This window comes from Nematolebias whitei, chromosome 12 (assembly GCF_014905685.2).
Source record: "Nematolebias whitei isolate Nwh7 chromosome 12, NemWhi1, whole genome shotgun sequence".
In the NCBI taxonomy this organism is placed as follows: domain Eukaryota; kingdom Metazoa; phylum Chordata; class Actinopteri; order Cyprinodontiformes; family Rivulidae; genus Nematolebias; species Nematolebias whitei.
Window position 1 is genome coordinate 24,161,506 of NC_056509.1, and position 12,767 is coordinate 24,174,272.

A 12,767-nucleotide genomic window follows, 5' to 3' on the forward strand; every position below is an offset into this window, starting at 1 on the left:
ACAAACTGATGAGCTTATGGCTAGTCTGAGCCATTAGCTCATCAGTCTAGTCAGATGAGCTCAAAAAGCTATTTACAACATATAAAATGTCAATAAGTAGGGGTGTAAAAGTATCCGATGTTATGATATCTCACAGGATTAAAAAGTCACAAGACTTCTTTTCACTTTGAAAATTGTCTCATGGATGAAAAAAAACGTGTCTCATAATTTTGTCTGGAAGTGTCAGGATCAGTCCAGGCACTAGAATCACTCAAGCCTCTGCAGCTTCCTGCTGATGGGAGTCCACTCTGCTAAAACAGAACAGACTTGGGTCTGAGCCCACATACTGTAGAAAATTGTCAACACTGATGTTGAGAAAACTGTTTGAACCTCTTGTTAGTCCATTTGAGTCGAGTAGAAAACATCAAACTTGGAGTTGGAGGTGACTCAGACAGCACCATGTCTGCTGTCATTTTAAGGTGCAACGATGGAGTTGTTCTACGTTTTATTGTTTGTTTTTAAGGGTCGGGGTAAAATGTTTTCATCAGAAATCAATAAAATATTTTGATTTAAGGAAAGACATAAAAACAGAATTTAAAAATGTCCAGTAAATTGTTAGTTCTAACAGAAAAATTATAAAGAAAAGCAAATGTCATTTTTCAGTATGAATGTATTGATAAAAGCAAATTAAAACATGGCTAATATATTTATTTATTTACAGAAAATATTGGGGGGGGGGGAAAAGTCAGGTTGATCAGGTTTTTGATTTTGGCTCATTGTGTAAATGAGTTTGACCCCACCCCCTGAGTTCAAAGGTCACACAGCTTGAATAAGTAGTTAGACGGTCATGTATGGTTGAACTGTTCTAACGTGTAAAAATAAATCAGGAGAGAGACCATTCAGTGGAGTCTGTGGCGAAAGCTTTTTTCTTAAAAATTTGAAAATCTTGTTGCCTTCTCAAGGGTCTCATCTGAAAAATATCTCAATATAGCCAAATTAATTTTAATTGTACAGAACTAAACTTCTAAAGATCTAAACTGTTCCTTTGAGATCATCACTTTAAAGTTATACAAGTGATTTCCTGTAGTCCCTCCTTTATCACGGGGAATCCGTACCCTGAAGCCCCGCGATAAGTGAAAACAAAGAAATAGGAATGGTAATACAAGTAGTAAGTAGTAGTTTATTTTAGTATATATATATATATATATATACACACACACATACACATGCACAGTATATACACACACACTAAGGCATTTTAAACCTTTCCCACACTCTTGCAATATTCTAAACATTGTTTCTAAACTCTAAATACTCTAAAAGAGCACAGCATGTTACGATCTCTGCTCTCTGCCTCTGGCTGCTCTCTGTCATCTGCCAGTGCTCTTGGCCACGCCCACTTTACTGCTGCAGAGCGGATATGACACACTGCAGGAGGAAGCTTCTCCTGCAAGCTGTGGGCTGCACACAGGTGCTAAATAATTTAAAATAATTTATTTTAAATAAAAATTCCATGCCGATCATGCGGCTCATCCATCAATCAGCCAATTGTGTGTCAAGTCCAATCTGATTTTGAAAAACCACGATAGAGCGAGTCCGCGAACAATGAACCGCGAGGTAGCGAGGGACTACTGTATTGACATATTGTGAGCACTTTTCACTTTCCAAATTAGAGTTCTATCAGATAAATGTGCTCTGACCTTTTAAAAAAGTCAAAGTTCATAACATTGAAATGAAAATGTTTTTCAGATCTGCAACAAGTCCACAATAAATTGCGAGGCCCTAAAAATAGCACGGTGCCGCAGACTGTATACGGTGTACTGTCTCTGCTCAGCTCATGTTTGAGATTATTTATTGCTCCTTCTGACGTGCAGCACTTCCCATAATGACTCGTGATGAAATGGTTCCAATTTCAATCTGACCTTGAGAGCGTTCTCCACGCTGTTATTCTGCGAGTCGTCAGGAGAGACACTAGAGATGTGGCGAGACTGCGCAAACACTCCTCCCAAATCAGCTTGTTAATTGAGATGACAGCTGGAAGACTTCCAACAAAACAAAAAGAATCACCAAAACAAAAGCTGTATTGTGGGACATTTATTTATTTTCCTTTTCTTAATGAAAATTTGACAAACAATGCTGACATTAGGGACACAGCAGAGAGGAATTCTAGCAGTAATGGATGAAAAGAACCGGGGATCTGATAATGCAACGGGGGAGCAGCATACCTTACATCTAATTTGTGTCAGATTATATTCTCAAACACCCTGATGCTCTTTTCTACACAACAAACAGTGCGTGCTGTCACAGCTGGCAGAGAACGAGACCGCTAAAACCAGCGGCACCTCAAGGCCCAGCATTCCTTGAAGGGATAATCACCAGCCGCCGTTTATGCTACGAGTTCAACTAAAATCATGTTATAATGAAACGACAGAATAAAGAGAGATCTATCCAATGAATGCTGTCTGAGGGTTTCTATTAAATTCCTCCAATAGATCATGAGATATTTTGCTAACAGACAAACTGGGTTTTCACTAATTAGTGGCAAACTTTTAAGTAATGTCACACAGTGAATAGCGATTGAATGAAGGAGTGGTGGCACAGAGGTTAGAGAAGGTGGGCCTGTGATTGGAAGGTCGCCGGTTCAACTCCCCAGACCGACCACATCAAAATGTGGGTGGGAAAGGTGAAGCGCCCACACCTGCCTCCACCCTCATTTGCCCCACTCTGGGCCCTTCAGTAAGGCCCTTAACCCCCACCTCCACACAGAGGGCTGTGGTAGCTCGGTGGTCTGTGGTGTCAGGAAGGACATCTGGTGTAAAAATAAATAAGTCTTTGAGCGAGTTAGTTCACCGTGGCGACCCCTGAAGAAGGGAGCTACCAAAAACATTTTTAAAAAGTGTATAGTGATTGAGGAATTTATTGCACATCACTCTCAGCTACTATCACACAAAATATTTAGCTAATATCTTGAAAATGTTGTGGTATGGTTATCAGTGGCAGCCATCTTGAATTGGTTGACTCAGAACATCAAGGTTCATGCTCAATAATCCAGGTAAAAAAATCCAATAAGCTTCAATCAGGTCGTCACTTTTTGAAACGTTTCGTCCTTCATCCAAAGGACTTCATCAGTCACTTTGGCTATGGCTTCCTCAGAGGAGTCGATGGGGGAGAAGTTGGACCCCAGAAACCATCTTATCACCAGCAAACTGGTTGGTCCACTATGTGAAAGTGCTGCTTGTGGGACTAAGTTTGTTGTGGCTCCTTGGACTGATGAAGTCCTTTGGACAAAAGACAAAACGTCTCAACAACAACAAAAAAACATCCAGATGACCAGATTGAACTTTGTTGGGTTGACTCAGAACATTTACTTATACATGTGCAGCCAATTATTAATTTCTGAGATAATTTATCTTGTAGTTCCAAAAATATGTGAACAGGCAGAGTTGACAGGAATACTTAAAGGTAATATTTTAAAAACAGATATAAGGAAAGTAGTAAGGAATGAGTCTCAGCTACTAACACATCAAACTTTAGCTTTATATCTGTAAATCTGACTGGGTTTTTGCATTTATGTGTTTGCTAAAGTGGCTTTGGTAGCTACTTTAAATGGGTTTGTCTCCGAAAGTTAATCAGTCGTAGATGTCCATCCAATGATTACTTTGTGAGTTTCATTAAAATTCATCCAGTGGCTCATGAGATGCTAATGATACAAGCCTATGTACACACACGCACACACACAAACACACACACAGGGGCAGAAACATTACCGCCTTTTCGTCTTCGGCGGTGGGCGATAAAAACTAAGATCCAGGACAGATGATGTTGCCTTCACGTGTGCAGCAGGTTATAACATACAGAAAGAAGTGCTGCACTTGAGCACTAAGCAATTACAGAGCGTAATTGCTTGATTTAATGAAGCTGTTAAAAAGTCAGTGATTGATGAAGATGAAATTTTACTTAATGATCTTACTTTTTAGTTTAATCACAGCGGCATTAAAACTTTCACTTTCAACCAGGTTAAAGAGATAAAACAAGAACCATTTTGAAAATAACACTTTTTACACTGATGTTTAGTTTATAAAATTCATTAGCAAAGAAATAGACACCCGAAACGCAGATTTAATTAGGTTTTAATATTGATTCTACGTTTGTGAGAATGTTTTATTCAAGTTTTATTGTCTCTTTTAACTTTCACCTTCATCTGTTGGTTTGGTCTTTTGACATGTAAGAACAGGAACAAACTCAGAATTGTCAGCATGTGCAGCAAAACTGTTGGCATAGACTTACAGAACATCTCTGACCTACACAAGGTGAGGTCAGTGAACAAGGCCAGGCAGATTCTGGCAGATCCTGATCATCCACTCCAAGGTAAGTTCAGGTTGCTTCCATGTGGACACAGCAATGGTGTAGTCTACATTGTTGTAGTGGACATACTGTGCTTAGAAACCAAAGTACACCAGTTAGTACAATGTAATTGTTAATTTATTTACATTTTTATGCATATTGAACATTTCAAAATTTTTCTGATGCTTTTATTTGTATAAATGAACAACAAACTTTGTACAACAGTTGGCTTTGTATTAAAAACATAGAATTTATAAAACGGTATCAAAGCAAAACATGTTCAAGTATTAAGTAGTAAGTACAGAAGTATTAATTATACAAAAATGTACTAATTATACAAAAAACAGGTTGAACCAACTCAATGCGTCTTTAAAATGTTCCAAATGTCAGAGTCAGAGTTTCTTTATTGTCATTCGCACCTCATGTGGTACATGTGGTGGAGCGAAATGATGTACACAGGGTCCCAGTTACATCCAACAATAAAATGTAAAAGAAAAACAATGATAACATCTAAGATATGAACTAAAAAAAAACATCAACTAAATATACACTAAGCACTAATAGCATAAAAACATTACGTCGAATGTGTTGACATTGACACAAGCCAGTATCATTGCTAATGATACATGACATGGGCTCATATCATTGGGCACTTTTAAGTGGATATACTGAAATTCCCAAGCTTTTCTAGTGGGTATACTCCATATACCTGCGTATGACAAAGACTACACCACTGGGACACAGGTATCTGTATCTGCAGCCCAGGACGAACAGACATTCATCCCTGTAGCGATCAGGCTTCTCAACGAACATTGATGACCTCTGTCCTGTTATTATAATGTCTCAATGTCTGGACTAGTATGGATGTTTTTTGTACCTACTGACTGTCAAACAAATTACCCCTTGGGGATAATAAAGATTATTGAAAGTGAACTAATTGGAAAACATTATGTGATTTGCAAAACACCCCAAAACAGAAATGAAAAAAACTATTATAGACCTTCAGGTAAATTAAGTTTAGTAATCATAATTTAATTGCTTTCAATTACTTTTGGAATTTTTTGTCTTCAGACCCCATAACCGAAGATGTTGGACGATTTATTCAGTTCCAATCTGTAAACTAATTTGAATAAGAACATTATACTCCTCTTCAAATATTATCAGCTATTATTTCCCTGAAGTATCTAATCTGATTATTGCTGCAATAAAGTTGACAGTGTGGCTATTAGAGCAGAAATGTGCAGGAAAACAAACTGTGTGGCCTTTGGTGATTCAGTGCTTTCTGCATTTAGCAGCCGTTTTGAAAACGATGTGACAAATTAGGACAAACGTAGCGCAGGAAGACGGTGTCAGCAGCCAAACTGAACCATCTACAGCAGAGAACCTGCTGGAAATGAAGCCTGGATGTTTTATATCAGGGCTGTAAAAGCTATGAATAATCTTTCATCTTAAAGTAATGGTAAAAACTTCCAAGGTTTTATTGGGTTTGTGAAATATCCTGCTGTTCTTTCTCAAAGCAGAACATTATTATGAGCTGTAGACACTATAAACGCTGTTAAAGACCAAATCTCTCACTGCCCTGAATCTTATCAGCATGTGTCCACCGGTCTGTTTGTTAGCAACAACGTTATGTGATGTTTGCATCTCACCAAGATTTAATAAACAAACAGGAAGTGTGGGTGTAATGGAATTATGTTTGAATATAAGCTTAAATATGCTGTAGAAGTATGTATGAAGCTGTATTTGCCTCACTCTGGGCCCTTGAGCAAGGCACTTAACCCCCACCATCTGCTCCCCTGGGTGCGCTACATGGCAGCTCTCTGCTCCACACAGAGGGCTGTGGTAGCTTGGTGCTCTGTGGTTGTGTCAGGAAGGGCATCCAGCATAAAAACAATTTCCAAGTGTTCGTGCGACTTAGTTGGCTGTGGTGACCCCTGAAGGGAAAAAATCCAAAGCTGTGTGTCGACGTTGTTTCACAGAGATTGGATCTGCAGCAGGCAACACCTGTAACTTGTTAACGCTCTTGAAACGACATCATCCAAAGGTGAACGTAGTTTGGTTCAAAGACCGATAGAAGCAGCATTTAAACAACCTTCATCAGGTAATTCAGATCGCTCCAAAGCAATAACACAAGCTGTAGAGTTTTTAAAGCTCTGGATCTACGTCCGAATGTTGTTGATGCACCGGCTTTAAGCATAAAGTTCTTGAGCCCCGCTGCCTACGACATCCATCACATCACTTCAGCCAAAAAGTTGTAGCAGCACTTTATGAAAAAGCTAAAACTGATCTTGTCAACAAGTCCGACCCCAGAGAATATTCAACCACCTCGCATGATGACCGTGCAAGAAGAGGTATTGTTATTGCATTATTGTGATCTAATTAATTTTAAAATTAAAAACTATAATCTTAACACATTTCTTTTAATCCCTGTGTTGTTTGCAGTCTGAGGATGATAGCAGCTGAGTCTTCTTCATCCACCAGATCACCTCCAGCTAAGAAGTCTGTAATGACTGAACTTGTTTACTTGGTATATTTTCAAAATAAACATTTACTAGTTCTTTATTTTGGCCTTTTTTGTACCGAAAATTAGCCGAATAGAGCCCTCCTTGAAACTGAACCGAACCAAATGTGATTTAGCGTACCGTTACACCCCTACTGGTTAGTACAATGTAATTGTCAATTTATTTTGACTTTTAAGCATATTGAACATTTCCAAATTTCTCTGATGCTTATATTTGAATAAATGAACAACAAACTGTACAACAGTTGGCTTTGTATTAAAAACATGTTGTAAAATGTATAAAACAGTATCAAAGCAAAACATGTTTCAGTATTAAGTAGTAAGTACAGAATTGTACAATATTTGCTGGATAAGTGAATGTAATAAACAAGCGCTGCATACAGATAGTTACAGAAGCGTTTAACTGCTGTTTAACATATCAATGACACGTGCCTAATGATATGTCATGTATGATTGGACACTAAGTGGGTATACTGAAATTCTTGAGCTTTTCTAGTGGGTATACTCCGTCTGCCCGTGTATCATGCGGACTACACCACTACACTAAGGACAAGGTTGCAGTCCAAACAACACTTGGCCACAAGTTGGACCTGTAATAGGTCTCATTGATTTCCTTAGAGAACTTTACTAATGGACTTTTTATGTATGTGAATGTTTTTGTTCAGTGTCCTGAGATGACTTCTGTTGTGACTTGGTGTGCTATATAAAACTGAATTGACTTGTCATCACTGATTAATTCAACTACCTTGTTGTTGTTAGCAAACTTATTTATACTGTTGAAGGGGTGGATGGATGTGGGCACAGTCCTGGGTAAAATGGGCCGGTTGGAGCACCCTGTGGTACTTCTGTGTTTAGGATTCATTTATTCAACCTTTATTTATACAGGTTAATCTAGTGCTGGGCGGTATACCGGTTTGTACTAGGGCATTAACAGAGTACTAGAGTAATCTACACATCGATTGCTAGGGCATCTATCGAGGTTAAAAATGTAACGTCGGGTATCCATAGTGACGTCATATTATGTGAGCACCGTATGACCGTAGGGGGCGGTGTTGCACTGATGCAAGTCACAGAGTATGGTGTAACACCGGGTCCAATCCACCGAACCAGTTTCGGTTTAAGTTTCGTTTTTGACGTGCTGCACGTTTCTTCACGTTTGCAGTTTAATAATAAAAACTAATAGTTTAGTTTTTCCTGTGACTTATTTGCAGTATGATAAATGGTAGGAGCATAATATACGCTCCCAATGTTTTGTTGGTCTTTTTGTTTGTAAATAATTACCCTTTTTTGCGGTTTTATTTATTTATTTATTTTTTGTATCTTGAGATCTATGACGTCATCAAATACTCAAGTTCTACTCGGGTTTTATTATGTTAATGTCGAGTTTAAAAATTATATACTCGTTCAACTCCTAGTTTGTACCCAAAACTGTTTTTTTTTATTTTTGTTATGATATTAATTTTCCGAATACAGACATGCTGGTTAAAATAGCCTGAACACGTTCAGAACGTTACATCACATCTGCCAGTAAACTGTTTCATGGGGGACACTTTTCTGTGCAGCACCGCTGAACGTGCATGCAGGAGGAAGTAGCAGCAATCTAGTGTCATTGTCTGAGCAGCCTTCTCAATAACTGGCAGTGGGTGGCGATTTCACTGCTTATATTGACTGACAAAACACAAAAATCTCCCGTTTTCGCAATCGCTGAATGTAGACTAGAACTCTTCAGTGACACATACGGATAGATTTTATGCACAAAGTAAATTTGCCCGAAAATGATCCTTGCTCAACCCTCCTCACTCACAACTGGACCTGCCTCCCCTCACTGCTAACGTGACAAGAGCCCAGAATGTGCGACTAGAACCAGTAAAGGAAGGAAAGATGGAGCAGGGAAACAGTGCCACAGAGAGAGGTACAGTAAAAGAACAAAGTTAAGAAATAGTTTCTGTGTTGCAGAAAGAGAGTAACTTCAGCTGACCACAGTTCAATAAGCAGCATTTGTACATTTTAACAACAGCTGAGCTGGGATGAAAAGAAAAATACTGTAGAATACCATGATACTGGTATAATTGTTGAAAATACCGTGATATAAAATTTGGGTCATACCACCCAGCACTAGGTTAATCCCATTGAGCCTTGGGGACTCAGTTACAAGAGAGAGCTGATTTTAACAAAGTGTGATGACAACAGCGGACAACAAAGACAACAGTAGACAATCATAAAAGAAAGCATACAAATTGAGAAGAACAAGTGAAAGAAAATAGTATTAAAAAAAAAAAAAAAAAAACAACTGAGATACTGTTTGTGTTCTCTTATTCACAAGTTCTGTGACCACACACTTTGGCCATTAAACTGCAATCATGTGCTGAAATACTGACTAAAGCCCTATTCACACGGGATTAGTTTTACCCAAGGACCACATGTAATAAATAAATTACTTCCCAACGTCTGCTTTTTATGTGGCGCATTCGCACGGATTACCAAAGACTGAGATATAGCTGAAATTTAAGGACATCTTCCAGTTATGATGTTAACGCGCTGCGTTGTCACGACTGGGCCGGTCCATAATAATGCGCTTAATGTGCAGTTCTGGATGGTCTGAGGCTTTGATGTGGTTTTATGAATCAGCACAAAGAAAACTAAAAAATGCACAATATAAAATTGTGTTTATTTACTTGTTGAGGAGGAGGTAGGTCTGACCGGCCAGTTTAAGAGGTAAAAAGGCACATTAAGCTCAGATGGACAACCTGTCACCGGTCGTGCGCATGAGCGTCCGCTGACCCGCCAGTTGAAATAGACTTGTGACCTGTCCAGGGTGTCCCCAGTCTCTCGCACAGTGTTTGCTGGACATGGGCACCAACAACTCCCGCTACCCTAAAAGGAAGAAGCGGGTAAATAAAATGGATGGATGGATGGGTCAGCTGATCACGCGCACCTCTCCACATCTGCTGTCATTTGTGGTGAAGGAAGCAGCAGCATAAAAGCCGAAGCGAGCAGCGCGTTCATTTAAAATAGCCTTGTTCTATATTTTTTCAAATCATTTTGCTTAAACAAAAAACGCCTCATTACGTATCGGATCGCCCATTTTTGTCCAAATCACAGAGATGCCTATTCACATTGGATTAGTATTATCACAGGACCTCGGAGTTCAGCAAAATATAGTAGGTAATTTGTGGGGGAATTTTTGCTGTACAAAATACTGACATGGCCGATTCGCACAGGATTAACAACACAGACAATCTCCGTAATTATTACAAATAGCATGTGATCCCTAGGTAAAATTAATCCTGTGCGAATAGGGTTTTAGATGAAATAGTAAACTGTCTGGGAAAAAAAAAAACTGAGCGGCAATTTTTTGGGTAGAAATTTTGGCAATACTCAAAACACTCTTCGTTAAAGTCTCAGTAATGCAGAGATTATTGCCACTTAGCGGCAAGACATGACAAAGGGCGTTCTTGTTGGAGTTTCTGCTTATTGTCTGGATGAATAAATGTTTTTCAAATAAGAGTACGTAAACTCTAAAAGTAGTGATCCCAGGACCAAGGTTTACTACAGCATGGAGACCACAAATGTTGCCTTAACAATAAAAAAAACTGCAGGAATTTCTCACCCAATTTTAGAAAGAAAAATATATCAATGTCCAAAATGTTTACCTGCTCAGTCAGATTTTTATCTTCTGGAAGCTTAAAAATCAGCCCAAATAATAAATAAATAAATACTTAGATACAGCCTGAATAATAAGCCAGCTTCCCCTACAGATCTGCTTTGCCGTTTGTATTTTATCATTTAATCATGCAAGTACATTTTTTCCCAATAAGACATTCTTATTTTTCCTGACTAAAATTGTTGAGTTCAGGACTTTAAGCTGCATTGAATGAGCTGGTGTTTCTACCTGTATAACCACCTGTGTTTATTGCAGAGTACTCTAAATATGCATGTGTCATGGGCAATTAGGGGAACATTATGCAAATGAAGAGACAGAACATCAATAAAACCCTCATTGGTCACTCTATATTCTGCTCTGTTACCAGCAAGGATGCTCCTGGTGATGGATTTTGAAAGACGTCGACAATAATGTGAATAATGGCCTTTTCATCTTTAGAGCTAGTCCGCTCACATTAAAACCAAGCATTATTTGGGCAAAGTGCTAAAGAACATCAAACTTAAAGGTAAATTATTTTAAAACAATAAATAAATGGAAGCATTTGCCTTTGGCATACAGGAGCTGTGGTTAAGGCTGAGGGCTAACTTGGCAGTGTGATGATGCGTAGAGGACCAAATGAGAAACACTGAGCGTCCAGTAATTTGTTAGCCGGTGCTAAGGTCAAACCGCAAGTGCTGCATGATTGAGTCACCCCGTCCCCGCCCCCTAACTCCCTTTTGGAATTAGCATTTAAAACATATCTATTATTTATGTGTATATTATTAAAATGACTAGCTTTAGATCCCTTGAGCATGCTGCAGAGGGGAGGACCACAGCAACTGGACCACAACTGGGAGCTGACAATCGAATAATAATGGACTGAGAGAAATGGAAGAATAATGAGAGGCAGATAAAAAGTTGTCTGGTGCCCAAGACAACCCAATTAGATTTTTTTTAATCAATGAGACTTATGCATGAAATGCACGTACGCTAAGATTTGATGTTAAATTATGCAGTGTTTACCCCACATCTGTGCAGACCTGACGGGCTTCCAAACCTGAAAATAAAAAGACATTCAAACCAAAAGTCAAGCTAATTTAGTCTGAAAATTACTTATTTTAAAAATAATAATTTGTTATCGTCTAATATCTGTGCATTCTTTTCAACTTCATCTTTTCTGTGCTTTAGTGTTTTATTGCATGTCATTTAAAATAAACTTCAATATTTAGAGGCAACATATCTCACAGTTCAATTGCTTTTAGCTTCACGTTTAGCACACAAAAGGAACAAACGCACACACACACAAATTAAAAAAACAGTCCCATCATCATCATTGAGCATCACTGGCAGTAGTTTACAGTAGTGAGTCAGTTCATTCAGTTTACTTTTACTCAACTACTTAAGAGTCTCACAACAGCATACGAGTTTAATCCATCGAGTCGTTTCCCTCTTAAGTCATTCTGTTGTGTTTGAAATGTCCAGAGCAAGAACAGAGTTCAGCCAGGCTTTCATTGTTAAACAGATAGCAGTCGTATGTCATTTGGTTTAAAATCAAATGGAAAAATGTAGAAATTATAAATCTAAACAAACTAAAAGTTGTATTTTTATATACAGAATAATGTGTTTAATCAATGAAACATTTATATTTGGCTAAGAGAGTAGTTACTATAGCATTAAAGTCAAAGTATTACTCTGGTTTGATAACAACTATAAAACAGGTAGCAGTATAGCCTGCTACCAACTTGAGATATGCATCACCAAGTATAATTAGTCAACTGGCATCCCTTCATTCGTATGCAAAAAAGGGCAATTATTTTAAAGCCCAAAGTCAAATCGATCAGTAGAAGTGAAGTGATGCTTGTCGTTATTGACAGTAATGATCGCAGGGACCCCGAGACAGTCAATAAAAACACAAGAGACTGACAGTGACAGGATTTTCTACTCAGGCAGGAGGCTAAAGTACAAGGAAGTCTTTAGGAGATACAGTAACATGTAATGTGAAATTACTAATGTTCCTTAAAGAATGGTAAAAACCCAAACACTGTTCAATAAAATCATTTTGTACTATAAGAAAAGCTTATTATATTACCATGTATTCAATTTAAAACCATTTAAGATTGAAATATTGGATTAAATTGGTTTAATTAATTATATCTCTACATGAATGTGTGTGTGTGTGTGTGTGTGTGTGTGTGTGTGTGTGTGTGTGTGTGTGTGTGTGTGTGTGTGTGTGTGTGTGTGTGTGTGTGTGTGTGTGTGTGTGTATGTGTGTGTGTGTGT

The 12,767-nt window shown here is 38.3% G+C and overlaps 1 protein-coding gene across 1 annotated transcript in view; it reads right to left on the reverse strand.

Annotated features, from left to right (window-relative positions):
* Positions 1 to 12,767, reverse strand: part of LOC119418463 (kelch-like protein 29) — a 405,803-nt gene that overhangs the window by 256,142 nt on the left and 136,894 nt on the right. The gene's annotated exons all lie outside the window — the stretch shown is intronic.